Below are 26,977 nucleotides of genomic sequence, written 5' to 3' on the forward strand. Positions count from 1 at the left end.
GATAATCACGATGGTGTGATCACTCACCTAGAGCCAGACATCCTGAATGTGAAGTCAAGTGGGCCTTAGAAAGGATCACTAAGAACAAAGCTAGTGGAGGTGTTGGAATTCCAGTTGAGATATTTCAAATCCTGAAAGATGATGCTGTGAAAGTGCTGTAGTCAATATGTCAGCAAGTTTGTAAAACCCAACAGTGGCCACAGGACTGGAAAAGTTCAGTTTTAGTGTATATAGTTAAATTCTAACTAGGGTTGAAAATTGAATACCCAATTTATAGTGTACAGTAGTTCTCAAACATTTTATCCTGAAACCCTTTTACACTCTAAAAACATACACTTATTGACATATATAATATTATACATTAAAATTTCAAATTAAAAAAATATATCATTTCATTTAAAATAATAACAAACCATTTACCAAATTGATAAAAACATATTTTATAAATATATCTATCATTATACAAATATTTTGCAGGATTTATCCCTGGTTTAATAGATTTTAGTTAGAAATTTACACTTGCTTCTTTTTTCATTCTCTCACACTCATTGCTTTGGTTGAAGTGAAGTGAAGTGAAAGTCACTCATCGTGTCTGATTCTTTGTGACCCCATGGGCTATAGAGTCCATGGAACTCTCCAGGCCAGAAAACTGGAGTGGGTAGCCTTTCCCTTTTCCAAGGGATCTTCCCAACCCAGGGATCTAACCCAGGTCTCCCACACTGTAGGCAATTCTTTACCAGCCAAGCTACCAGAGAATGCCAAGAATACTGGAATGGGTAGCATATCCATTCTTCATTGAATGTTCCCGACCCAGGAATCAAACTGGGGTCTTCTGCATTGCAGGTGGATTCTTTACCAACTGAGCTTTCAGGGAAGCCTATTTGGTTGAAACACAAATAGAAATTATGACTTCATAGAGATTTTTTTTTAAGGAACATTTTAATAATACTTTACAGATGATTATGAATATCTATCTTTGATATTATATCAAAATTCCCAAGTGGTAGTTTCTTAAAATGGCGCTTACCATGCAGAATCAGATCATATCAGTTCAGTTCAGTTAAGTCGCTCAGTCGTGTCCAACTCTTTGCAACCCCATGAATTGCAGCACACCAGGCCTCCCTGTCCATCACCAACTCAGATCATATGGCTAACATTAAAATTAATAAGTCTGTTTTTGCATCCATTCATCCCTTTGCAATATCATGGATTGTTCATTTACAAAATAATAGTTCACTGAGTTATGCATAACATTCAAATGTTGACATATCATTATATGATATCAAAGACTCACATTCAGGAGCACCATCACCAGTCTCATAAGTCTTTAGATATTGAGAAGCTTTTGAGCTCACAGTGGTAGGTATATTTTCCAAATTTCTAATTTTCACTTGAAAGTTTAAATTTTATTATTGAGAAAAAGTAAATTAAGTTGCTTTCCTTAAAACCACAGGGTTATTTTGTTCATTTTTGACAAAATGTCTGTCAAATACCCATGACTAAATGAACATAGATGTTCTGCCAGTTGCTTAAGTAAAAATAGTTATCCTCAAGAAAAGTCACTAGTTGAGCTCACAGCAATAACAATTATATAATCACTTTCCTCTAAATAATTATTTAATTTCAGTATTGAAACTAAGGGTCTTTCAAACTTCTAAACTTGTCACACAAAATATTTAAAGAAATGTATTCTAGAGTTGAGTTTTTTAATGAATGTTTTTTAACTTTTAATCAAAAAAATTCTTCAGTGAAGCTATTTGTTGCTTTTTACCTCCTGACTCTGATGTTGGGAGAGATTAAAGGCAGGAGGAGAAGGGGACAACGGAGGATGAGATGGTTGGATGGCATCACTGACTCAATGGACATGAGTTTGAGCAAGATCCTAGAGTTGGTGATGGACAGGGAAGCCTGGCCTGCTGCAGTCCATGGGGTCACAAAGAGGCTGAAATGACTGAGCAGCTGAACTGAACTAAACTGAGTTCATATAAACTTTGAGGCCACTGCTTAAGGCACCAAGAGTTGTATCAGAATTACTTTTGCACTCTCAGTGCAAATGTCAACCTAGTAGAAAGTAAAAAGTAAAATAATGTCAATATTTTTATGAAAATCATTTAGATATTGCGAGCCCTAAAAGAATCACACTTTGGGAAGTGGACCTACACAAAGTGTATTAGTTTTCTGTTACTGATGTAACAAATTACCAAAATAATAGCAGGCTAAAACAAAGCAAATTTATTATCTTAAAGCTTCGGCATGTCAGAAGCCTGGGTGAGTACACTTAGATTCTTAGTCCAGAGTCTCACAATGCTGAAAGTGAGGTATCAGTAAGGCTGAGGTCGAATCCAAAACATGTAGGGAAGAATGAGTTTTCATGATCATTTAAGCCATTGGCAGAATTCAGTTACTTTTTGTTGTAGAACTTATATCCTTGTTTACTTGCAGTTTGATAGCTGTAGGTCAGTCTTGCTGCTAAAAGCTGTTCACATTCATTCTCAGGTCTTCCATGTGCCCTCTCTAGCAACAGAAAATCGAATAACTCTTACTCAGGAGTCAGGCATATCTCTGACTCAAGCCAGAGAAATTTCTGTGCTTCTAACAGCAGAAGATATTAAGAAGAGGTGGCAAGAATACACAGAAGAACTGTACAAAAAAGATCTTCAGGCCCCAGATAATAACGACAATGTGATCACTGACCTAGAGCCAGACATCCTGGAATGTGAAGTCAAGTGGGCCTTAGAAAGCATCACTACGAACAAAGCTAGTGGAGGTGATGGAATTCCAGTATCAGGATTTCAAATCCTGAAGGATGACGCTGTGAAAGTGCTGCACTTAATATGCCAGCAAATTTGGAAAACAGGACTGGAAAAGGTCAGTTTTCATTCCAATTCCAAAGAAAGGCAATGCTATAGAATGTTCAAACTACCACACAATTGCACTCATCTCACACGCTAGTAAAGTAATGCTCAAATTTCTCCAAGCCAGGCTTCAGCAATATGTGAACTGTGAACTTCCTGATGCTCAAGCTGGTGTTAGAAAAGGCAGAGGAACCAGAGATCAAATTGCCAACATCCACAGGATCATGGAAAAAGCAAGAGAGTTCCAGAAAAACATCTATTTCTGCTTTGTTGATTATGCCAAAGCCTTTGACTGTGTGGATCACAATAAACTGTGGAAAATTCTTCAAGAGACGGGAATAACAGACCACATGACCTGCCCCCCTGAGAAATCTGTATGCAGGTCAAGAAACAACAGTTAGAACTGGACATGGAACAACAGACTGGTTCCAAATAGGAAAAGGAGTATGTCAAGGCTGTATATTGTCACCCTGTTTATTTAACTTATATGCAGAGTACATCATGAGAAACGCTAGACTGGAGGAAGCACAAGCTGGAATCAAGATTGCTGGAAGAAATATCAATAACCTCAGATATGCAGATGACACCACTCTTATGGCAGAAAGTGAAGAGGAACTAAAAAGCCTCTTGATGAAAGTGAAAGTGGAGAGTGAAAAAGTTGGCTTAAAGCTCAACATTCAGAAAACGAAGATCATGGCATCTGGCCCCATCACTTCATGAGAAATAGATGGGGAAACAGTGGAAACAGCATCAGACTTTGTTTTTTTGGGCTCCAAGATCACTGCGGATGGTGACTGCAGCCATGAAATTAAAAGATGCTTACTCCTTGGAAGGAAAGTTATGACCAACCTAGATAGCATATTAAAAAGCAGAGACATTACTTTGCCAACAAAGGTCCATCTAGTCAAGGCTGTGGTTTTTCCTGTGGTCATGTATGGATGTGAGAGTTGGACTGTGAAGAAAGCTGAGCACCAAAGAATTGATGCTTTTGAACTGTGGTGTTGGAGAAGACTCTTGAAAGTCCATTGGACTGCAACCAGTCCATTCTGAAGGAGATCAGCCCTAGGATTTCTTTGGAAGGAATGATGCTAAAGCTGAAACTCCAGTACTTTGGCCACCTCATGTGAAGAGTTGGCTCATTGGAAAAGGCTCTGATGCTGGGAGGGATTGGGGGCAGGAGGAGAAGGGGACAACAGAGGATGAGATGGCTGGATGGCATCACTGACTCGATGGACGTGAGTCTGAGTGAACTCCGGGAGTTGGTGATGGACAGGGAGGCCTGGCGTGCTATGTTTCATGGGGTCGCAGAGTCAGACAAGACTGAGCGACTGAACTGAACTGAACTGAACAGCTTATATCATTACAGTGGCCCCACCTGGATAATCCAGGATAATCTCCCTAATTTAAGGTTTGAAACCTCAGACAATATTTGCAAAGTTCATGTTGCAATGGAATATAACATATTTAGAGATTTCAGGGTTTAAAGTACAGACATTTTTGGGAGATTACTCTGCCTACCATAGTCTTCCCTCTGACCTCAAAAGGTACATATTTTTATCAAATGCAAAATAGTCTTCATATTCTAAGGTCCCCAAATGTCCGATCTTATTACAGTATCAACTAAAAGTCCAGAATCCAAGAGGAGAGGTTCTAGATGGCAATGTAGGGAGACCGTGAACTAACCTCTTCCCATGGACACAACAAATGTATAGGTACATGTGGCATAATTTCCAGAGAACACAATGGCACCCCACTCCAGTACTCTTGCCTGGAAAATCCAATGGATGGAGGAGACTGGTGGGCTGCAGTCCATGGCGTCGCTGAGTCGACACGACTGAGAGACTTCACTTTCACTTTTCACTTTCATGCCTTGGAGAAGGAAATGGCAACCCACTCCAGTGTTCTTGCCTGGAGAATCCCAGGGACGAGGGAGCCTGGTGGGCTGCCATCTATGGGGTCACAGAGAGTCGGACACGACTGAAGCAACTTAGCAGCAGCAGCAGCAGCATGGCATAATTTCAGAGAAGGCAATGACTCCCCCCTCCAGTACTCTTGCCCGGAAAACCCCATGGATGGACAAGCCTGTTGGGTTGCAGTCCATGGGGTCGCTAAGAGTCGGACACGACTAAGCAACTTCACTTTCACTTTTCACTTTCATGCATTGGAGAAGGAAATGACAACTTACTCCATTGTTCTTGCCTGGAGAATCCCAGAGACAGGGAAGCCTGGTAGTCTGCCTTCTATGGGGTCATACAGAGCTGGACATGACTGAAGCTCTTAGCAGCAGCAGCAGCAGTGTGGCATAATTTTCTTTTGAGAAGAATCTGATGACTAGATGAACAGCACTTTCCTAAAAGATAAAGGAGACACACTGAGATGGGTAGGAGAAGAATAGACATAGCCTTGCCCAGTGACTTCCCCAAAAAAAGCAATGGCCCACAATATGGAGGGATTCCCTCAAAATACAAAACTTTCACTCCAGGAGTGAAGGGATTCTGCCCTACATCAGACATAATTATCCTTGGATCTGGCACCAGAAAAAGAGGCCCTACAGTTTCTGGTTTTCAAAATCAGTGAAGACTGAGTCCAGAAGAAGCACAGAACCATAGGAAACAGAGAACCTGCTCTTAAAGGGCTCATGCACAGACACATTCACTCAGATATCCAGTGCTAAGGCATCATTTTGAAAGCACCTAGACCATAATAAGTGAGAGAGACCCACTTACTGAAATCAAAGCAGCTACTGGATAGTCAACAGGCTCCTGGAACTTTCTTGAGTTTTTCCAGGGATGGAAGCACTGGCAGGCACCATATTTACATCTTATTCTAATTTCCCGATGGAGCTGGTGGGCACCATTTTTTATATCCTCCCACTAGCCTACTAACACCAGTTGATATGCTCCGGCCCATTCCACACCACAACCTGTCTAGGAAAGCACCCAGAGTTCCCACCCACTTGGTACAGCAGTTATGCCATAACCAGGCTAGGGAAGCACACTGTGCACTGTTCTCCCCACATAGTAGTTATGCTATAACTGACACAGGAAAAGTCCCTGAGATCCCACACACCCTGCACAGTAGCAGCACCAAAACCATGCTGGCAAGAATATGATGCCATGCCCTCCTTGCACAGATGCTGCATGGTAACCAGGACAGATGAAAAACCTGAGCCTCTGCCTACCCCCTGCAGAAGCAATGCCAAAACAAAGCTGTGTAAGCACACTGCATCCCACCTTCCCCAGACAGCAGCTGCATTGCAACAAGGTCATGAGACCACCCTGAGCCTTACCTATCCTAAAGCAGCAGCTGTGCCACAATCGAACCAAGCAATTATGTAAAATACAATCTTCCCCACAGAGTAGCCATGATGCAACCAGGCTGCAAAACACCCTGTTCCCCATCTACCCCACACCACATTAGCTGTACCACAACAGAGCTGGACAAGTGCATCATACCATATTCTGACTTCCCTGTGCAACATCCACAGTGTGACCATAGCCAGTGGGTGCATGCAGCTCAAATGAGGGACATCCCTTGAGTGTCTGGGTATAGTGGCCAAGGGACATTATGCTTTTAGGCCCCATAGATCATCTCCTATATAAGAACACTCCTTTAAGTCTAAGAAAGATAGCTGTTTCACCAAGTTTATAGACAAACAAAAAGTCAGGCAAAATGAAAAGAGAAATAAATATGTTCCAAACCAAATAATAAGACAAATCCCCAGAAAAAGACTTTAATGAAATGGAGATAAGCAAACTCTCTGATAAATAGCACAAAATAATAGTCACAAAAAGGCTCACTGAACTTGAGAGAAGAAGAGATGGACACAGTGATAACAAAAAAAAAAAAAAAAAAAAAAAAAGAAAGAAAGTACCAACAGAAGTTACAATTGAACTGAAAAATATACTTGAGTTCAACAGTAAACTTGATGAAGCAGAAAAACACATTGATGAGCTTGAAGACAAAGCAATAGAAATTACCCAGACAGAGCAATAAGTTGAAAAAGTAATTTAAAAAAGAGACGACATCTTAAGGAACTTCTGGGATAGCATCAAGAAGAGGAACTTCACATTATAGGGATCCAAGGAGAGAAAGGGCCACAAAAAATTTTTTTTTGAAAAAAAAATAAATAAATAAACAATGACTGAAAACTTTCCCACTCTGGGGAAGGAAATAGACATACAGGTCCAGGAAGTCCAGGGAGTTCCAAGTAAACCCAAACAGGACCATGACAACTTATCACATATAAGAGTATAAATATAAGAGAAACCACATAAGGATATTAGCAGATTTTTCAGGAGAAACTTAACAGGACAAAAGGGAATGGCATGACATATTCAAATAAATGACAAAAAAGAAAAATTTCAACCAAGAATTCTCTACCTAGAAAGGTTATCACTGAGAACTGAAGGAGAGATCAAGACTTTTATAGATAAGTAAAATCTAAAGGAATTCACCATGATTAAAACAGGTTTACAAGAAACTTTAAAGATGCTGCTCCAAGCTAAAAAGAAAAGGCACTAGTTGATAATAAGAAAACTTACAAAAGTAAAAATTTCACTTAAAATGTAAATAATTATCAGATCAGTCACTCAGTCATGTCGGACTCTTTTCCACCCCATGAATCGCAGCAAGCCAGGCCTCCCTGTCCATCACCAACTCCCGGAGTTCACTCAGACTCATGTCCATCAAGTCAGTGATGCCATCCAGCCATCTCATCCTCTGTCGTCCCCTTCTCCTCTTGCCCCCAATCCCTTCCAGCATCAGAGTTTTTTCCAATGAGTCAACTCTTCGCACCAGGTGGCCAAAGCACTGGAGTTTCAGCTTCACCATCATTACTTGTAAAGAAATCCCAGGGCTTATCTCCTTTAGAATGGACTTGTTGGATCTCCTTGCAGTCCACGGGACTCTCAAAAGTCTTCTCCAACACCACAATTAAAAGCATCAATTCTTCGGCGCTCAGCCTTCTTCACAGTCCAACTCTCACATCCATACATGACCACAGGTAAAACCATAGCCTTGACTAGATGAACCTTTGTTGGCAAAATGCTTTTCAATATGCTATCTAGGTTGGTCATAACTTTCCTTCCAAGGAGTAAGCATCTTTTAATTTCATGGCTGCAGTCACCATCTGCAGTGATCTTGGAGCCCAGAAAATCAAAGTCTGACGCTGTTTCCACTGTTTCCCCATCTATTTCCCATGAAGTGATGGGGCCAGATGCCATGATCTTCGTTTTTTGAATGTTGAGCTTTAAGCCAACTTTTTCACTCTCCACTTTCACTTTCATCAAGAGGCTTTTTAATTCCTCTTCAATTTCAGCCATAAGGGTGGTGTCATCTGCATATCTGAGGTTACTGATATTTCTCCCAGCAATCTTGATTCCAGCTTGTGTTTCTTCCAGTCCAGCGTTTCTCATGATGTACTCTGCATATAAGTTAAATAAGCAGGGTGACAATATACAGCCTTGATGTACTCCTTTTCCCATTTGGAACCAGTCTGTTGTTCCATGTCCAGTTCTAAATGTTGCTTCCTGACCTGCATACAAATTTCTCAAGAGGGAGATCAGGTGGTCTGGTATTCCCATCTCTTTCAGAGTTTTCCACAGTTTATTGTGATCCACACAGTCAAAGGCTTTGGCATAGTCAATAAAGCAGAAATAGATGTTTTTCTGGAACTCTCTTGCTTTTTCCATGATCCTGCGGATGTTGGCAATTTGATCTCTGGTTCCTCTTCCTTTTCTAAAACCAGCTTGAGCATCAGGAAGTTCACAGTTCACATATTGCTGAAGCCTGGCTTGGAGCATTTTGAGCATTACTTTACTAGCGTGTGAGATGAGTGCAATTGTGCGGTAGTTTGAGAATTCTTTGGCATTGCCTTTCTTTGGGATTGGAATGAAAACTGATCTTTTCCAGTCCTGTGGCCACTGCTGAGTTTTCCAAATTTGCTGTCATATTGAGTGCAGCACCTTCACAGCATCATCTTTCAGGATTTGGAATAGCTCAACTGGAATTCTATCACCTCCACTAGCTTTGTTCATAGTGATGCTTTCTAAGGCCCACTTGACTTCACATTCCAGGATGTCTGGCTCTAGGTCAGTGATCACACCATCGTGATTATCTGGGTCATGAAGATCTTTTTTGTACAGTTCTTCTGTGTATTCCTGCCACCTCTTCTTAATATCTTCTGCTTCTCTTAGGTCCATACCATTTCTGTCCTTTATCGAGCCCATCTTTCCATGAAATGTTCCTTTGGTATCTCTGATTTTCTTGAAGAGATCTCTAGTCTTTCCCATTCTGTTGTTTTCCTCTATTTCTTTGCATTGATCGCTGAGGAAGGCTTTCTTATCTCTTCTTGCTATTCTTTGGAACTCTGCATTCAGATGTTTATATCTTTCCTTTTCTCCTTTGCTTTTTGCTTCTCTTCTTTTCACAGCTATTTGTAAGGCCTCCCCAGACAATCATTTTGCTTTTTTGCATTTCTTTTCCATGGGGATGGTCTTGATCCCTGTCTCCTGTACAATGTCACGAACCTCATTCCATAGCTCATCAGGCACTCTATCAGATCTAGGCCCTTAAATCTATTTCCCACTTCCACTGTATAATCATAAGGAATTTGATTTAGGTCATACCTGAATGGTCTAGTGGTTTTCCCTACTTTCTTCAATTTAAGTCTGAATTTGGCAATAAGGAGTTGATGGTCTGAGAAACAGTCAGCTCCTGGTCTTGTTTTTGCTGACTGTATAGAACTTTTCCATCTTCGGCTGCAAAGAATATAATCAATCTGATTTCGGTGTTGATCATCTGGTGATGTCCATGTATAGAGTCTTCTCTTGTGTTGTTGGAAGAAGGTGTTTGTTATGACCAGTGCACTTTCTTGGCAAAACTGTATTAGTCTTTGCCCTGCTTCATTCCATATTCTAAGGCCAAATTTGCCTGTTACTCCAGGTGTTTCTTGACTTCCTACTTTTGCATTCCACTCCCCTATAATGAAAAGGACATCTTTTTTGGGTGTTAGTTCTAAAAGGTCTTGTAGGTCTTCATAGAACCGTTCAACTTCATCTTCTTCAGCATTATTGGTTGGGGCATAGACTTGGATTACTGTGATATTGAATGGTTTGCCTTGGAAACGAACAGAGATCATTCTGTCATTTTTGAGATTGCATCCAAGTACTGAATTTCGGACTCTTTTGCTGACCATGATGGCTACTCCATTTCTTCTGAGGGATTCTTGGTGGCAGTAGTAGATACAATGGTCATCTGAGTTAAATTCACCCATTCCAGTCCATTTCAGTTCACTGATTCCTAGAATGTCGACATTCACTCTTGCCATCTGTTGCTTGACCATTTCCAATTTGCCTTGATTCATGGACCTGACATTCCAGGTTCCTATGCAATATTGATCTTTACAGCATCGGACCTTGCTTCTATCACCAGTCACATCCATAGCTGGGTATTGTTTTTGCTTTGGCTCCATTGCTTCATTCTTTCTGGAGTTATTTCTCCACTGATCTCCAGTAGCATATTGGGCACCTACTGACCTGGGGAATTTCTCTTTCAGTATCCTATTATTTTGCCTTTTCATACTGTTCATGGGGTTCTCAAGGCAAGAATACTGAAGTCATTTGCCATTCCCTTCTCCAGTGGACCACATTCTGTCAGATCTCTCCACGATGACCCGCCCATCTTGGATTGCCCCACAGGCATGGCTTAGTTTCACTGAGTTAGACAAGGCTGTGGTCCTAATATGATTAGATTGACTAGTTTTCTGTGAGTATGGTTTCAGTGTGTCTGCCCTCTGATACCCTCTTACAACACTTACCATCTTACTTGGGTTTCTCTTACCTTGGGCGTAGGGTATCTCTTCATGGCTGCTCCAGCAAAAAGCAGCCAATGCCCCTTACCTTGGTCGAGGGGTATCTCCTCACTGCCGCCCTTCCTGACTTTCAAAGTGGGATAGCTCCTCTAGGCCCTCCTGTGCCCACCTAGCCACAGTGTGTGATTGGTCCTCCCGGCCATCGTCCCTGGCCTCGGGCGTGGGGTTGCTCCTCCCGGCCGCTGCCCTTGGCCTCGGGCGTGGGGTTGCTCCTCCCGGCCGCCGCCCTTGGCCTCGGGTGTGGGGGTGTGGGGTAGCTCCTCCCGCCTGCTGCCCCTGGCCTCGGGCTTAAGGGCGTGGTGTATCTCCTCCCAGCCACTGCCCCTGACCTGGACGTGGGTAGCTCCTCTCGGCTGTTCCTGCACCATTGCAGTCTGGCACTAATGGACCAGGATAGAAAGCACAGAAATAAACCAGGCATCTTAAATTAATCTATGACAATGGAGGCAGACTACACATTGTTGGAAAGACAATCTCTTCAGTAAATGATGCTGGGAAAACTGGACATCCCCTTGTGGCTCAGACAGTAAAGCATCTGCCTACAATGCGGGAAACCTGGGTTCAATCCCTGGGTTGGGAAGATCTCCTGGAGAAGGAAATGGTAGTCCACTCCAGTATTCTTGCCTGGAAAATCCCATGGATGGAGAAGCCTGGTAGGCTACAGTCCATGGGGTCACAAAGAGTTGGACATGACTGAGAGACTTCACTTTCACTCTCATATGCTTAAAAAGTGAAATTCAGTTATTCTTAACACCATACACAAAGATAAGCTCAAAATGGATTAAATATCTAAGTGTGAAACCAGACACTATAAAGCTCCTGGAGGAAAATATAGCCAGAACACCATATGACATGAATCGTCATAATGTATTTCTTGATATGCCTCCCAGAACACTGGAAATAAAAACAAAAATAAATAAATATGACCTAATTAAACTCAAACATTTTGCACAGCAAAGGAACAGTAAACAAAACATAAAGACAACCTACAGTATGGAAGAAAATATTTGCAAACAATGTGACAGATAAGGGATTAGTCTCCAAAATTTACAAACAACTCATGAGGCCCAACTACATCAAAATAAAAAATCCAATCAAAAAATGGGCAGAAGACCTAAATGGACATTTCTCCGAAGACAACATTCAGAAGGCCAAGAGTGACATGAAAGGATGTTCAACATTGCTAATTCAAATCTACAATGAGATATTACCTCACATCAGTCAAAATGGATGGGAGAAGGCAATGGCACCCCACTCCAGTACTCTTGCCTGGAAAATTTCATGGACGGAGGAGCCTGGTAGGTTGCAGTCCATGGCGTCGCTAAGAATCAGACATGAATGAACGACTTCACTTTCACTTTTCACTTTCATGAATTGGAGAAGGAAATGGCAACCCACTCCAGTGTTCTTGCCTGGAGAATCCCAGGGACGAGGGATCCTGGTGGGCTGCCGTCTATGGGGTCACACAAAGTTGGACACGACTGAAGCAGCTTAGCATCAGCAGCAGTCAAAATGAATATCATAAAAAAAATCTATAAACAATAAATTATGGAGAAAGTGTAGAGGAAAGGGAACCATCCTACACTGTGGGACTGTAAATCGTTACAGCCACTATATGGAGAACACTATAAAGGTTCTTTAAAAATCTAAAAATAATGTTACCATATGACCTTGCAGTCACACTCCTGGGCATATACCCAAAGAAAAATATGGTCTGGAAGGACACATGCAGCCCAATGTTCATTGCAGAACTCTTTTCAGTAGTCAAAGTATAGAAGCAACCTAAATGTCTATCAACAGAGGAATGGATAAAGAAGATGCTGTACATATCTACATTGAAATATCACTCAGCCATTAAAAAGAATGAAATAATTTCATTTGCATCAACATGGATAGACCTAGAGATTGTCATACGGAGTGAAGTAAGTCAGACAGAAAAGGATAAATACTGTATAACATCCCTTATATGTGGAATCTAAAAAGATATGATACAGAGAGAACAAGATGGCAGAAGAGTAGATGGACTTGAAGTGCATCTCTCTCCACAGATACAGCGGGAATACACCTTCAGACACAGAAGTGCATGCAAAACTCCAGCTGAGAGCAGAAAGGACTACCTGACCAGAGGAAAAGAATATATAGAACCACACAAAACTCGGCAGGATGAAGGAACGGGGTAATTGTCTGAGTCAGAGGAGAAACATTTAAGGCTGAGAGTGAAACAGCTGATCTGTGGCAGCCTAAATAGAATGAGAATCACACAGTCCTTGCTGCAGCCATCCCAGGCAAGGATGAGGGTCCCCTGGAAGACACAGTGGCTGGGAGCTGGAGTTTGGGGAATGTGAAGCAATTCCAGGGTGAGGGCTGGTGTTGACTGTGGAGAGACAGATCTAAGGGAGGTGAGGGAGGGGATTGTGATGGGAAATGCCTATGGAGGACAGCTGGGCAGCCATGGAAGAAAGGTGATACTGATGAGTCAGGCATAGAGGGTAGAGCCATTACCATAGCCTCTCTGTCCCCACACAACAGCATCAACAGTTGAGTAGAGAGTCTGGCCTGTCAAATGTCTGACGCACTGAACTACAGAGCAGGACCCCACCCAGGGTGTTCTTTTAAGTGACTGACACGCTGATCTGCAAAGTAGGACCCCAGCCAGGGAGGGCCCTCTATGTGCTCGCTGAGCTGAACAACAAAAAAGGATCCCAGGCAAGGGAGCCCTCTAAGTGCCTGAATGGGTGGAGCTATGGAGAAAGACTGGCCAAAAAGGCCTTCTGATCACCAGCTACAATAGGTTCAAAAAAAGACTCTGATAGGACCATAACTCCTATGGCAGAGGCAGTCTTTGTCCCTGCACACTTGGTGCCGGCAGGGTCCCCTCAAGCCAAGCAGCTGTGCCACTTTCACGCTCAACTCTCACTAGGGCAGTGCTGCCACAGGCAAAAAAAAGTCTTGTGTCTATGTGCGCAGGGTCGCTCAGTAGTGTCTGACTTTTTGCAACCCTGTAAACTGTGGCCTGCCAGGCTTCTCTTTCAGGGAGGGGGGTTCTCCAGGCAACAATACTGGAGTGTGTTGGCCAGTACTGGTTGCCATACCCTTCTACAGCACTATATTTCCTACTGCCCTATCCTCCAACTCCCCTGAGTACCTGGTGCTGCCAGAACATCTGCATCTCAACCAGCTGCACCACCTCCACACCTGGGCCTCACAGGGACAAACCCAAGTCCTCCAGGGCAGCCTCAGGAGCAAACCCTAGTGGATCACTCCATGGAGAGGTGGAAATAAAACCACAGTTAAAACCCAGGGGCAAAGTGGCTAAGGAAGAAGACCGAAAACCTTCCCACCGACTGTAAAAGTTGCAGATTAAATCCACACGGTCAACTAGGTAAATTCTGTGTCTATGGAATATATAAAATGTCATTGAGAGCTCCCACAACATAAAACACACTAGTTCTGATAACTGTGGACATTGGAGGGAAGAACACATAGGAGTAGGACCAGATTAAAATCTGAGCTGCTCTCATAGCATGTCTAGAAATCAGAACAATGTTAGAGAGCATCCTAGGAAGATGAAGTGGACTGTGACTCCCAGCGAGGGAAAGGATTCTGACAGCAGTGACTCAAGGAAAACATTTATTATTCTTATGTTTTGACTTGCTATTTAGAGTCTTTGGATCCCCCCCCCCCCATTGTAGTTGTTGATTTTATTGGCACTATGAAATCTGATTAAGCTTTTGAGCTTTTTTTTTTTTTTTTTTAATCAGTCACATATTTTATTACTGTTATAAAGTTCTGCCTATACTTTGGGCTTTTGCAATTCTGGGGAGCTTTCCTTTTTTTTTTTTTTTTTTCCATCTTTTTTAACTTTAGTTTTTAATTTTTTAAACCTATTATTATTTTTCCACATTTATTCATTTGTTTGCTATTCCTACTGTTCTTTCCCCCTTGCAGTTAATCTTTAATGTATATAAATCTTCATCTACCTCTATTTAACTTTGCATATCTATTCTTTCTTTCTTTCCTTTCCTTTTAACATATTTGTTAGTTTTATTTTCATTATTTTATTCCCCAGTTGGCACCTTGCTCAAACTACCACACAGCTGCACTCATATCACACAGTATTAAAGTAATGCTCAAAATTCTTCAAGCCAGGCTTCAGCAATATGTGAACCGTGAACTTCCAGATGTTCAAGCTGGTTTTAGAAAAGGCAGAGGAACCAGAGATCAAATTGCCAACATCTGCTGGATAATCAAAAAAGCAAGATAGTTCCAGAAAAACATTGACTTCTGTTTAATTGACTTTGTGAAAGCCTTTCACTATGTGGATCACAATAAATTGTGGAAAATCTGAAAGAGATGGGAATACCAGACCACCTGACCTGCCTCTTGAGAAACCTGTATGCAGGTCAGGAAACAACAGCTATTACTGGACAAGGAATGACAGACTGGTTCCAAATAGGAAAAGGAGTATCTCAAGGCTGTATATTATCACCCCGCTTATTTAACTTCTCTGCAGAGTACATCATGAGAAACGCTGGGCTGGAGGAAGCACAAGCTGGAATCAACATTGCTGGGAGAAATATCAATAGCCTCAGATATGCAGATGACACCACTCTTATGGCAGAAAGTGAAGAGGAACTAAAGAGCCTCTTGATGAAAGTGAAAGAGGAGAGTGAAAAAGTTGGCTTAAAGTTCAACATTCAGAAAGCAAAGATCATGGCATCTGGTCCCATCACTTCATGGCAAATAGATGGGGAAACAGTGGAAACAGTGGCTGACTTTATTTTTCTGGGCTCCAAAACCAGTGCAGATGGTGACTGCAGTCATGAAATTAAAAGACGCTTACTTCTTGGAAGGAAAGTTATGACCAACCTAGATAGCATATTCAAAAGCAGAGACATTACTTTGCCAACAAAGGTCGTCTAGTCAAGGCTATGGCTTTTCCAGTGGTCATGTATGGATGTGAGAGTTGGACTGTGAAGAAAGCTGAGCACCGAAGAATTGATTCTTTTGAGCTGTGGTGTTGGAGAAGACTCTTGAGAGTCCCTTGGACTGCAAGGAGATCCAACCAGTCCATTCTGAAGGAGATCAGTCCTGGGTGTTCATTGGAAGGACTGATTCTAAAGCTGAAACTCCTAAACTTTGGCCACCTCATGTGAAGTGTTGACTCACTGGAAAAGACTCTGATGCTGGGAGGGATTGAGGGCAGGAGGAGAAGGGGATGACAGAGGATGAGATGGCTGGATGGCATCACCTACTCGATGGATATGAGTTTGAGTGACCTCCTGGAGTTAGTGATGGACAGGGAGGCCTGGCATGCTGCGATTCATGGGGTCCCAAAGAGTCGGACATGACTGAGCGACTGAACTGAACTGAACTGAACCTTGCTCTAGTTTTATTTTCCACTTTGTGCTTTAGTTAGTTTTGTTCTGGTAGATATAATTTTTGTTTTCCTCTATTCGTTGAGTCAACCTATTGTACTTTATTTTTGCTGGGCTGTTTTGATTTTGCTTATGGGTGTATATGTATATATTTAGTCACACTTTTTATTGTTGCTATAAACCTCTGCCTCTACATTGGTCTTTTGCAGTTCTGTGGAGTTTTCCTTTTCTTTACCTTTTTTCTTTCTTCTTCCTTTTTTTCTTTTGTTTTCTTTTCTTTTTTACAATTTTAATTGTCAATTAAAAAATAGCGATTATATTTCTTGACGTTTACTCCTTTGTTTGCCTTTCCCACTGTTATTTTCACTGTATTTGATCTTTAATGTATATAAATCTTCTTCAGTTACCTCTATTTAACTTTGTGTATCTATTCTTTCTTTCCTTTCTTTCTTTTCCTCTCAACATATTTGTTAGTTTTGTTTTAATTGCTTAATTACCTACTTGGCACCTTGCTTTTTATTGTTTTCTAGTTTGTGCTTTAGTTCATTTTGTTCTTAACTGCTAAATATTTTTTTTTTATTTCCTTTGTTCACTGGATCAATTAACTGTACTTTATTTTTGTTGGACTGTTTTCACTTTGCACATGGGTGTATATTCCATTATTTTAATTATTATTGGCCTGATTTCATAACTGCCGTTTTTCTGGGGTTCATCTTTGGTTTCTCGCTTTAGGATACTTGTATTAGTCTTGCTTAATGCCATAACAAAACTTGTGGAATCTTCTTTCCTGACCATAGATCAAGCATTGAGCCTTTTGTGTGGGAGCACTTATTCCAAGACCCTAGACTACCAGAGAAATAACCCTCAGATTAGATCAGATCAGTCGCTCAGTCATGTCCGACTCTTTGCGACCCCATGAATCGCAGCAAGCCAGGCCTCCCTGTCCATCACCAACTCCCGGAGTTCACTCAGACTCACGTCCATCGAGTCAGTGATGCCATCTAGCCATCTCATCCTCTGTCATCCCCTTCTCCTCTTGCCCCCAATCCCTCCCAGCATCAGAGTCTTTTCCAATGAGTCAACTCTTCACATGAGGTGGCCAAAGTATTGGAGTTTCAGCTTTAGCATCATTCCTTCCAAAGAAACCCCAGGGCTGTTTTCCTTCAGAATGGACTGGTTGGATCTCCTTGCAGTCCAAGGGACTCTCAAGAGTAGAAATAACCCTAGGGAATATCAAATAATGAGAACTCACACAAAGGAAACCACTTGAATACAAAGCCCAACATCACCCAACCACTAGTACCACCCTGTGCAGGAAGCCTCATCTAAACAACAAATAAAACTAAAATACAAATCCAATCTTCAGCATACAAGATTACCACCTCACTCTGCCTGGTCCATCAGAGGAAAGGCAAACAAACAAACCTCATCATAATTCTCACCCTATACAAAGCTTACACAAACCACTGGACCAACCTTAGGAGGGCAGAAAACAAAAGGAAGAAAAAATTCAGCCTTAAAGTCTGGGAAAAGGAGACCCCAAACACAGTAAGTTTTAAAAAATAAAGTATAATGAAAAGGCAGAGAAATATTGCACAAGTGAAGGAACAAATTAGAAACACAGAAGTCCAAATAAATGATGAGGAAATAGGCAAACTACCTGAAAAACAATTCAGAATAATGCTAGCAAAGATGATCTAAAACTTTGAAAACAAAATGGAGAAAATGCAAGAATCAATTAACAAAGACCTAGAATAATTAAAGAATAAACATACAGAGAAAACACAATTACTGAAATTAAAAATACTCTAGAAGGAATCAAGAGCAGAATATCTGAAGCAGAAGAAGGAATCAGTGAGCTGGAAGAAAAATGTGGAAATGACTTCTGAAGAGCAGAATAAAGTAAAAGGAATGAAAAGAACTGAGGATAGTCTCAGAGAATAAAGCAAAAGGAATGAAAGTAAAGCAGAGCAGAATAAAGTAAAAGGAATGAAAAGAACCAAGGATAGTCGCAGAGACCTCTGGGACAATATCAAACACATCAACATTCGAATAATAGGGGTCCCAGAAGAAGAAGAGAAAAAGAAAGGGTATGAGAATTTTTTTGAAGATATTATAGTTGAAAATTTCCCCAACATGGAAAAAGAATAGTCAATCAAGTCCAAGAGGCACAAAGAGTCTCATACAAGATAAACCCAAAGAGAAACACTCCAAGACACATACTAATCAAACTAAAAAAAGACTAAACACAAAGAAAGATTATTAAAAGCAACAAGGGGGAAGGAACAAGTAAAAAACAAGGGAACTTATGCGTAACAGCGGATCTTTCAGCTGAAACTCTTCAGACCAGAAGGGAATGGCAGAATATATTTAAAGTACTGAAAGGGAAAATGTATAACCAGGATTATAGTACCCGACAAGGATCTCATTCAACATTGATGCAGAAATAAAAAGCTTTTCAGACAATCAAAAGTTAAGAGAATTCAGTACCAGCAAACCAGCTTTACAGAAATGTTAAAGGGATTTATATACTCAAGAAATACAAGAGAAGAAAAAAGATCTACAAAATCAACCATAAACAATTAAGAAAATGGCAATAGGAACATATATATATATCAATAATTACTCTAAATGTAAATGGATTCAATGGTCCAACAAAAAGACAGGGACTGGCTGAATGGATACAAAAACAAGACCCATAAATATGCTTTCTACAAGAAACCCACTTCAGAACTGAAGACACACATAGACTGAAAGTGAGAGGTTGTAAAAATATATTCCATGCAAATGGGAAGCTAAAGAAAGCTGAGGTAGCAATCCTCATATCAGACAAAATAGATCTTAAAATAAAGATGATTATTAGAGATAAGAAAGGATACTACATAATGATCAAGGGATCAATCCAAGAGGAAGACAATTGTAAATATCTATGCACCCAACTTAGAAGTACCTCAATACAAGAGACAAACACTAATAGACCTAAAAGGAGAAATTGACAGTAACACAATCATAGTAGGAGACTTTAACACCCCACTCACACCAATGGACAGATCATTAAAACAGGAAACTAATAAGAAAAGAGAAGTCTTAAATGATACATTAGATGAGATGGATCTCATTGATATCTTCCGGACATTCCATCTAAATGCAGAAAAGTACACCTTTTTTTCAAGTGCACATGGAACATTCTGAAAATAGATCACATCTTGGGTCACAAATCAAACCTCAGTAAATTTAAGAAAATGGAAATAATATCAAGCATCTTCTTCGACCACAATGTTATGAGACTAGATATCAATTACAAGAAAAAAACTGTAAGAAAAACAAACACATGGAGACTAAACAACATGTTTCTAAATAACAAACAGGGTACTGAAGAAATCAAAAGGGAAATCAGAAAATTTCTAGGAACAAATGACAATGAAAACACAACAACTCCAAATCTATGGGATGTGCAAAACCAGTCCTAAGAGGGAAGTTTATAGCAATGCAATCCTACCTCAAGAAACAAGAAAAACATCGAGTAGACAACCTAACTTTACACCTTAAACAACTGAAAAAAAGAACAAAAAAAAAATAGTAGAAGGAAAGCAATCATAAAGATCCAAACAGAAATAAATGAAAAAGAAATGAAAGAAACAATGCTGCTGCTACTGCTAAGTCGCTTCAGTCATGTCCGACTCTGTGCGACCCCATAGACGGCAGCCCACCAGGTTCCCCCATCCCTGGGATTCTCCAGGCAAGAACACTGGAGTGGGTTGCCATTTCCTTCTCCAATGCATAAAAGTGAAAAGTGAAAGTGAAGTCGCTCAGTTTTCAATAAAACTAAAAGCTGGTTCTTTGAAAAGTTAAACAAAATTGACAAGCCTTTTGCCAGACACATCAAGGAAAAAAGAGAGAAGAATCAAATCAGCAAAATTAGAGATGAAAAAGGAGAGGTTACAAAAGAAAATGCAGAAATACAAATGATTATAAAAGACTATTATGAACAACTATATGGCAATAAAATGAATAACCTGGAAGAAATGGACAGATTCATAGAAAAGTTCAATCTTCCAAGACTGAACCAGGAAGTAATAGAAACTATGAACAACCCAATTGCGAGCACTGAAGCTGTGATCAAAATTTTCCCCCAAAACAAAAGTCCAGGACCAGATGGCTTCACAGGAGAATTCTATCAAACATTTAGAGAAGAGCTAATGCATATGCTTTTAAAACTCTTTCCAAAAATTGCAGAGGAAGGAACACTTCCAAACTCATTCTATGAGTCCACCATTACCCTGATACCAAACCCAGACAAAGGAAACTCACACACACAAAAAATAAAACTACAGGCCAATACTACTGATGAACATAGATGCAAAAATACTGAACAAAATTTTAGCAAACAGAATTCAGCCACACATCCAAAAGCTCATATACCATGATCAAGTTGTGTTTATTCCAGGGATGCAAGTATTCTTCAATATATACAGATCAATCAATGTGATACACCATATTAACAAATTGAAAGATAAAACTCATATGACCATCTCAATAGATGCAGAAAAACCTTTTGACAAGATTCAGCATCCATTAATAATTAAAACTCTTTAAAAAATGGGCATAGAAGGAACCTATCTCAATATAGTAAAGTCTGTATATGATAAGCTGACAGCAAACCTTATTCTCAACGGTGAAAAACTGAAAGCATTCCCACTAAGATCAGGAACAAGACAAGGTTCTCCACTTTCTAAACTATTCAACATAGTACTGGAAATCCTAGCCAGAGCAATCAGAGAATAAAAAGAAATGAATCCAGATCATAAATGAAGAAAAGTCTCACTGTTTACAGATGATACTGTACATAGAAAACCCTAAAGACAGTATTAGAAAGTTACTAGAGCTAATCAGTGAATTTAGCAAAGTTGCAGGACACAAAATCAATACACAGAAATCACTCCCATTTCATTCCACTAAAAATGAAAAATGAGAAAGAGCAATTAAGGAATCAATCCCATTCACCATTACAACAAAAAGAATTAAATATCTAGGAATAAACTTACCTCAGGAGACAAAAGAACTATACATAGAAAAGTATAAAACACTGATGAAAGAAAGCAAAGACTACATAAACAGATGGAGAGATATTCAATGTTCCTTGGTAGGAAGAATCAATATTGTGAAAATGACTATGCTACCAAATGCAATCTACAGATTCAATGTGATGCCTATCAAATTACCAATATAATTTTTCACAGAACAAGAAGAAAAAATTTCACAATTAATGTGGAAACACAAAAGACCCCATACAGCCAAAGCAGTCCTGAGAAAGAATGGAGTTGAAGGAACCAACCTTCCTGACTTCAGATTATACTACAAAGTTACAGTCATCAAGACACTATGGTACTGGCACAAAACAGAAATATAGACTAATGGAACAAAATAGAAAGCCCAGAAACAAACCCATGCACCTATGAGTACGTTATTTTTGACAAGGGAAGAGAGAATATACGATGGGGCAAAGAAAGCTTCTTCAATAAGTGGTGCTGAGAAAGCTGGACAACTAAATATAAAAGAATGAAACAGAATACTTCCTAACACCATACACAAAGAGAAACTCAAAATGGATTAAAGACCTAAATGTAAGACCAGAAACTAGAAAATTCTTAGAGGAAAACAGGGGCAGAACACTCGATGACCTAAATCAAAGCAAGATCCTCTATGATCCCCTCCTGCTGCTGCTGCTGCTGCTAAGTCGCCTCAGTAGTGTCTGACTCTGTGCGACCCCATAGAGGGCAGCCCACTAGGCTCCTCCGTCCCTGGGATTCTCCAGGCAAGAACACTGGAGTGGGTTGCCATTTCCTTCTCCAATGCAAGAAAGTGAAAAGTGAAAGTGAAGTCGCTCAGTCGTGCCCTACTCTTAGCAACCCCGTGGACTGCAGCCTACAAGGCTCCTCCATCCATGGGATTTCCCAGGTGAGAGTACTGGAGCGGGGTGCCATTGTCTTCTCTGGATCCACCTCCTAGAGTAGTGGAAATAAAAACAAAAGTAAACAAGTAGGACCTGATTAAACTCAAAAGCTTTTACACAACAAAGGAAACTATAAGCAATATGAACAGACAACCCTCAGGATGGGAGAAAATAATAGCAAGTGAAACAGCTAACAAAGTAATAATTTCCAAAATATACAAGCAGCTCATAAAACTCAACACTGGAAAAACAAACAACCCAATCAAAAAGTGGGAAAAAAGACCTAAACAGACATTGCTCCAAAGAAGACATACAGATGGCTAAAAAACACATGAAAAGATGCTCAAAATAGTTCATCATTAGAGAAAAGCAAATCAAATTACAAGGAGATATAACTTCGCACTGGTCACCGCACTGGCCAGAATAGCCATCATCAAAAAGTCTACAAACAATGAATGCTAGAGAAGGTGTGGAGAAATGGGAATGCTCTTGCACTGTTTTGGGGAATGTCAATTGATACATCCACTATGGAAGATGATACAGAGATTCCTTAAAAAACTAGGAATAAAACCACCATATGACCCAGCAATCCCACTCCTAGGCATATATGGTGAGGAAACCAAAATTGAAAAAGAAACATGTATACAATTGTTCATTGCAGCACTATTTACAACAGCTAAACACGGAGGCAACCTAGATGCCCATCAACAATGAATGGATGAAGAAGTTGTGGTATATATGCACAATGAAACATTACTCAGTCACAAAAAGGAACACACTTGAGTCAGTTCTGATGAGGTGGATGAACCTAGAACCTATTATACAGAGTGAAGTGTGTCAGAAAGAGCAAGATAACTATTGTATTCTAGCACATGTATATGGAATCTAGAAAAAATGTACTGAAGAATTTATTTATAGAACATCCATGGAGAAACAGACATAAAGAATAAACTTATGGATATAGGGAGTGGGGAGGTGAGGGTGAGATGTATGGAAAGAGTAACATGGAAACTTACATTACCAAAATAGATAGCAAGAGAAATTTGCTGTATGGGTCAGCAAACTCGAACAGAGACTGTGTATCAATCTAGAGGGTTGTAATGGGTAGGACGATGGGTCAGTCAGTGTAGTCACTTAGTTATATCCGACTCTTTGTGACCCCATGGACTGCAGCATGCCAGGCCTCCCTGTCCATCACCAACTCCTGGAATTTACTCAAACTCATGTCCATTGAGTCAATGATGCCATCCAACCATCTCATCCTCTGTTGTCCCTTTCTAGTCCCACCTTCAATCTTTCCCAGCATCAGGGTGTTTTCAAATGAGTCAGTTCTTTGCATCAGGTGACCAAAGTGTTGGAGTCTGAGCTTCAGCATCAGTCCTTCTAATGAATATTCAGAACTGATTTCCTTTAGGATAGACTGGTTGGGTCTTCTTGCTGTCCAAAGGACTATCAAGAGTCTTATCCAACACTACAGTTCAAAAGCATCAATTCTTTGATACTCAGCTTTCTTTATAGTCCATCCAACTCTCATATCCATACGTGACTACTGGAAAAACCATAGCTTTGACTAAATGGACTTTTGTTGGCAAAGTAATGTCTCTTCTCTTTAATATCCTGTCTAGGGAGATGGGATGGAGGTTCAAAATGAAGAGGTTATATGTATACCTATGACTAATTCATGTTGAGATTTGTCAGAAAACAGCAAAATTCTGTAAAGAAATTATCCTTCAGTAAAAAACTAAATTAAAATAATAAAATGAAACAGTAAAAGAAAAAAAAAAAAAGAAATGATACAAATGAACTTATAAAACAGAAAAAGACTCACAGACTTAGAGGACAAACTTACAGTTGCTGGGGAGAAAGAGTGGGGAAAGGGATAGTTAGGGAGTTTGGGATAGTTGTTTACACACTCCTATATTTAAAATGGATAATTAAACCTGATGCCAAGAGCTGATTCATTGGGAAAGACCCTGATATGGGAAAGATTGAGGGCAGGAGGAGAGGGGGGCAACAGGGATGAAATGGTTGGATGACATCATAAACTCAATGGACATGAGTTTGAGAAAACTCTAGGAGATAATGAAGGACAAGGAAGCCTGGTGCGCTGCAGTCCATGAGGGTCACAAAGAGTCAGACACGATTTAACAACTGAACACCAACAAGGATCTACTGTATAACATAGGGAACTCTGGTCAATATTATGTGACAAACTGTTGACAGGCTTGTTTGGGGAAGAATGGATATATGTATATATATGGCTGAATCCCTTTGCTGGCCACATGAGTCTAACACAGTATTTTTAATCAGCTGTATTCCAATATTAAATTAAAAAGTTGAAAAAAAGAAAATTTAAGATGCAAGTAAAAAGAAAAAGATTAAGTAGAGAATCAAGAATAGAACTACTGGCAAGTATCTACTACTCCACAATATTATTTTTATGCTGTGTTCTTCCTTTATAAATATGGCATTGAAATATCTGCAACATGAAGACTGAAAATAATTTAAACATAACAGAAATTAGTATGTGTTTTCTGTATGTTCTTTTGAAGTAAATAACTCCAATTAAAGAAAAACTTCAATTTGAAGCTTCGTATTCCTCTTGTTCTTCATAAAATTCCATGATGTGCTTGACCAGAGAAAGAATCATAACAATAATTTCTACAATATATTAAAAGTATCACTCATCTTTGTCAAGTGAGATTTATCCCAAAGATGATGGGATTATTCAACATCTGCAAATTAAGCAACATGATTAACAAAATGAAGGATAAAAATTATATGATCATCTAAATAGATGTAGAAATGTCATTTGATATAATTCAGCATCCATTTATAAGTATTTTCAGTGATGTGGGTATGGAGAGAACATACCTAAGCATAATAAAAGTCATGTATATCAAGTCCATAAGAAAAATCCTACTCAATCATCAAAAGCGTAAAACTTTTCCTCTAAGTACAAGAAGACAAGATGTCCATGGTCATTACTTCTATTTAACGCAGTATTGAAAGTCCTAGCCACAGCAATTAGTCACAAAATATAAATAAAAAGCACTGAAGTCAGAAAGGAAGAAGTAAAACTGTCACTATTGCAGCTAACATGACATTATGGTTAGAAACCCCTAAACACTCAACAAGAACAACAACAAAACTGCCAAAGCTAATAAATGAATTCAGTAAAGTTGCAGGATACAATACCAATATAGAAAAATTTAGAAAATGGCAATCGACTCCAGTATTCTTGCCTGGGAAATTCCACGGACAGAGGAGCCTGGCAGGCTACAGTCCATGGGGTTGCAAAGAGTTGGACACGACTGAGCATCTAAACCCATCATGGGCTAATATTGGACTATCAAAAAGAGAAATTAAGAAAGCAATTCCATTTACAATTGCAGCAAAATGAATAAAATGCTAAGGTATAAATGTAACCAAAGAGATGAAACACCTGTATGCTTAAAGCTATAAGACAGTGATAAAAGAAATTATAGAAGACACCAATTTTTGGAAAGATATTTTGTGCTCATCAGTGAGAATAATCAATTTTATTAAAATCTCCACACTTCCAAAAGCAATCTATAAATCCAATGCAATCCCTATAAAAATTCCAATGGCATGTTTAATAGAACTAGAACAAATTATTCTAAAATTTATATGAAATCACAAGAGATCGTGAAGAGTCAAAAAAATTTTGAGAAAGAAAAATAAACTGGATATAGCATACTCCCTGATTTCAAGCTATGCTACAAGCTACAATAATCAAAAAATAAGGTGCTGGCACAAATACAGACACATGAATCATTGAACTAGTATTGAGATCCCAGAAATAAACCTACACTTATAGAATCAATTAATCTATGGCTAAGAAGGAAAAAAATATACAGTGGAGAAAGATCAGCCTCCTCAATTAATTATATTGGTAAAATTGAATAGCCACATGCAAAAGAATGAAACTAAAACACTCTTTTATACTATAAAAAAAAATTAACTCAAAATGAATTAAAAACTTGAAAGTAAGACCTGAAGCCATAAAATTCATAGATGACAACATAAACAGTAACCTCATTTGCATGTGCATGTGTGCTCAGTCTCTTCAGCCATGTCCAACTCTTTGTGACCCTATGGACTGTAGACCACCAGGCTCCTCTGTCCATGGGATTCTCCAGGCAAGAGTACTGGAGTAGGTTGCCATGTTCTCTTCCAGGGGATCTTCCTGACCCAGGGATCAAACCCACTTCTGTGGCTCCTACATTGTAGTTGTATTCTTTACCGCTGAGCCACTGGAGAATCCCCTCTCATTTGCATTCATCTTAGCAAATGGTCTTGTGGGTCTGACTTCAAAAGTAAAGAAAACAAAAGCAAGAATAATAAAATCAGACCACATCAAACTGAAAAGTTTCTGCACTGTGAAGAAAATCATCAAAATGAAAAGGCAACTTATTAATGGAAGAAAGTTGATTTGCAACTTTGGTTAATATCCAAGAATATATAAAGAATATATATATATATATACATATATATATATATATACACATAAATATATAAATATATAAAGCACCTGTAGTGAAAGTGAAATTGTTAGTTGCTCAGTCATGTACAACTCTTGCTGCTGCTGCTGAGTCACTTCAGTCGTGTCCGACTCTGTGCGACCCCATAGACGGCAGCCCACCAGGCTCCCCCATCCCTGGGATTCTCCAGGCAAGAACACTGGAGTGGGTTGCCATTGCCTTCTCCAATGCATGAAAGTGAAGAGTGAAAGTGAAGTCGCACAGTCGTGTCCGACCCTCAGTGACCCCATGGACTGCAGCCTACCAGGCTCCTCCATCCATGGGATTTTCCAGGCAAGAGTACTGGAGTGGGGTGCCACTGCCTTCTCCGACAACTCTCGCAACCCCAGGGACTATAGACCACCAGGCTCCTC

At 39.8% G+C, this 26,977-nt stretch overlaps 1 long non-coding RNA gene across 2 annotated transcripts; it reads right to left on the minus strand.

Moving 5' to 3' along the window:
• Window positions 1–466: 466 nt before the first annotated feature.
• On the minus strand, window positions 467–10,877 carry LOC129640262 (uncharacterized). 2 transcript variants are annotated; one of them, XR_008708708.1, is made up of 3 exons: window positions 10,757–10,877; window positions 5,041–5,205; window positions 467–877 (listed from the first exon to the last, which is right to left on the minus strand). It is a non-coding gene; the product is annotated as an uncharacterized LOC129640262 (long non-coding RNA). The 2 variants fall into 2 exon arrangements; XR_008708707.1 differs by having other exon boundaries at window positions 10,698–10,758.
• Window positions 10,878–26,977: the final 16,100 nt, after the last annotated feature.

Source organism: Bubalus kerabau, chromosome X (genome assembly GCF_029407905.1).
Source record: "Bubalus kerabau isolate K-KA32 ecotype Philippines breed swamp buffalo chromosome X, PCC_UOA_SB_1v2, whole genome shotgun sequence".
NCBI classification, from domain to species: domain Eukaryota; kingdom Metazoa; phylum Chordata; class Mammalia; order Artiodactyla; family Bovidae; genus Bubalus; species Bubalus kerabau.